The sequence below is a fragment of the Temnothorax longispinosus genome, unplaced genomic scaffold (assembly GCF_030848805.1).
Source record: "Temnothorax longispinosus isolate EJ_2023e unplaced genomic scaffold, Tlon_JGU_v1 HiC_scaffold_685, whole genome shotgun sequence".
In the NCBI taxonomy this organism is placed as follows: Eukaryota; Metazoa; Arthropoda; class Insecta; order Hymenoptera; family Formicidae; genus Temnothorax; species Temnothorax longispinosus.
In genome coordinates, this window is record NW_027270545.1 from 1 (window position 1) to 3,130 (window position 3,130).

General features: G+C 39.6%; 1 pseudogene; it reads right to left on the bottom strand.

The window, feature by feature from the left end:
* Positions 1 to 1,283: 1,283 nt before the first annotated feature.
* On the bottom strand, positions 1,284 to 2,588 carry LOC139824924 (uncharacterized; annotated as a pseudogene).
* Between the last annotated feature and the right edge of the window lie 542 nt (positions 2,589 to 3,130).

Sequence of the window (3,130 nt, forward strand, 5' to 3'; positions counted from 1 at the left end):
GACACAACAAGACAGGAAAGCAACAAACGCAAAAACAACCCCCGTAAATCTAACCAACCCCCCAACACAAGACAGACGACACATTAAAGAGAACGGCCGAGCCGGGAGGAAGACAAAGGGAGGATTCGGGAGAGAAAGAAAGAGCAAAAACAGCGGCCAGCAAAGGGAAAAAAAACACCTATAGCACTACCCCTAAGAACAGCACAACCATCGCCATACGCCAGACTGCGCCAGTCAACCCTCACTCGCGCAACGATAAACACACAAAAGCGCCACCAACCAGCCCTCATGCTCAAGAACGCTCAATTCTACGGACAGCACAACAAACACGACAACCACAGCTACCTGGAGGCCAAAAAAATCTGCGAGATAAGGAGTATAGAAAACATAAAACCCAATTAACAAGAAAAAGGATAAAAAACCCTCCCACCAAACCACACTCCTGCAAAGACACTCACCAACCTCCTAGAAAACATGAGCGATCACCCACAACCCTATGAATACATTTTCCACAACTGAACCAGGAACCAGAGTCTCAGTACACCCGAGCTCTAAATGCATAAAATCTCATTCACCCCTTGCGCAAAAACTCGCACAATGCACGACTAAACAATTAAAAAAAACCCCAAAACCAGAAGCCCTCTACACGGCATAAGACCAGAATCGAGCGAATGACTAAAGGGCGAGGTAAAGGAGATATAACGGTAGGCAAACGGGGGAATGGGTTGAGAGCGACCAGCTCTCCGTATGCGATCCCATGCGAAGAGGAAAGGAAAACACCCACAACACAAAGGGCTCACAAAACATTCCAACAGAGGTAGCAAGCGGGCACATATGCATCACAACACCAACATTAAACCGCGCATACAACGAGACGAGAAAACAAAAAACCAGAAACAAACCCGAACTACCCAGCGGCAGAAATCAAAGGGATCAACGACGCCAGTCCGAGCAGACAACAAATAGAGCACCCTGCCCACAAAAAAATATCCACGAAAAATACAACACGCTCTGAGCCACCGAGACAGAATATCCAAAAAAAGAAACAAGCTATGACGCCAGATCCACAGGAAAATACGCAACCGCCCCAACAACGGAAACCGCAGCAACTAACAATCTAACCACAGTAAAAGACAACAAACAAAATGAAGAAGGAACGACACTCGACAACAAAAAAGACCACTATGGCAAGCTCAAAAGGACAGAACAGCCAAAGATCCGACAAAAACGAACCACCACACGGGACAAGAAAGTACCCGAGCAAAGAATTTAAACATACAAAGTTATACGCCCCTCCCAAAGATTCGGGAAGTTCGCAGCACACAAAGTTGTATCATTACTATATTAAAATACGCATCGAGGAAAGTTAAATCGGTTATTTGATGTTGTACATAAATTCGATGTCGAAGTAATTTCCTCTGAGAGTCAATTTTACAATATCCTCATCTATATAACCTTTAGGAAGATTTAACTCTATTTCCTTAATAAGATAATGTGCGCAATTGTTAACATTATCGGCCACTGATTTTAAATGTAATAAATGTGCATCGATACATTTCGCAATATTTTTCAGCCCGAGAAATGTAGGCTTCTGCATCACAATTGCCACAGCGTATGTTTTTTGTTTCTTCGTCGGTGGACAATTTTCCTCGTCTGTTCGTTGATTCGTCCTGGCAGAAGTATCTTCCTCGTTTTCCTTGTACGCCAGCAATATGGATCTTGCTCCGTAGGCCGAAGTAAAATTGACGGAGATATTGTTAATGGAGATAGAATTCGGCTTCAATTTGCTTTCTCCATTTAAATATTCGCTCACGAGTCCCATGTTCTCTTGAAACTGCTGCCACGATTTCTCGTCGAAATAAACGCCGTCCGCACAGTTGCCGGTTAATTTGACCAACGGCACGAAAACTCCCTCGGATGTTGTTTGCAAACCCACATGAATTCTCTTCGTATGGGAGCTGTTGAGTCCATATGTTGTTGATAACAGCATATGTAATTGCTCGTTTCTTCCCTTGAAGTCACGTCCCTTATCGGGAATCCCTTTATCAGGAATATCGCGAGTGAACATCCGCTTCTCAGAATTATTAGCGTCTTCTCTGTGACTAGCCATTGTTCTTATTTCTTCGTAATATCGGCTGACACACACTCACTCCAATCGAAAAGTCGGATGAGAGAGTTATACTTTTTCACTGGCAAACTTGTCGCTTCGAACGTTGGGACTCGAATGATTTTGCTTCGTAACGTTAGTCAAAACGTTAACTTCGTCTGTAACGTTGTAGAAAAATTAGTCTGCGCGCGCAGATAGAAAATTAGAAAACTTTAGATTTGTCTAGACTTTTCTAGAATTTTTTTAGTTTAAACTAAAAATTCTGTTATATAGGTGGTTTATATAGGAAGCTAAGAGAATTTGTTAATAAAGTGATCGGCTAAAAATTTTATACGAAAAACGTAATAGTTAAAAATTTTTTTAATTTTAAATAAAAATATTTCTAAAAAAATAAAGGAACAACAAAAATCTATTCGAGCTCTTTTTATCTTTTTAAATCATTTAATAAATAATTCTTTGTATGTACTTAGATAAAAGAATATAATTTTGTCGAATCGCGGATTGTAAATTTTATAACATTATTGTTTAAACATTTTATCTACAGCTTTACTTTATAAGCGACTAAATTGTATTTTTTTCTATGAAGAAGAATTTGTAGTAATAAACATTTTTTTGTAACTTCTACTTTTTTCTATTTTTCTTCAATCCTCACGTTCTTCGCAACAAATTCCTTTTTCTCTTATTTTTTTTCAGGATTGGTCAGTTTCTAAATCGTAAATTTTTCGAATGCGTTCAATAATAAAAACTTTTATTTAAAACGGAATAGTTGCATGACGTCATAAAGCGTACCTGTCCGTTCCTGTTTTACAACCTCGTTTCCGCAGGAAATAAGTAATACATGAGCAAATCTTAGAAACCAAGCGTATTTGTTTATTTCGAAAACTCTTTGTTCAGACTCAAGTCCTAAAAAGAACACCGTCATAAATCATAAAAACCCTTTGTTACAAAAAAGGTTGGATTCGTCACGTCACGATACAAGCCTGGTCGTTTCTGACCAGACCCAAGTCCTAAAAGAACGCCGTC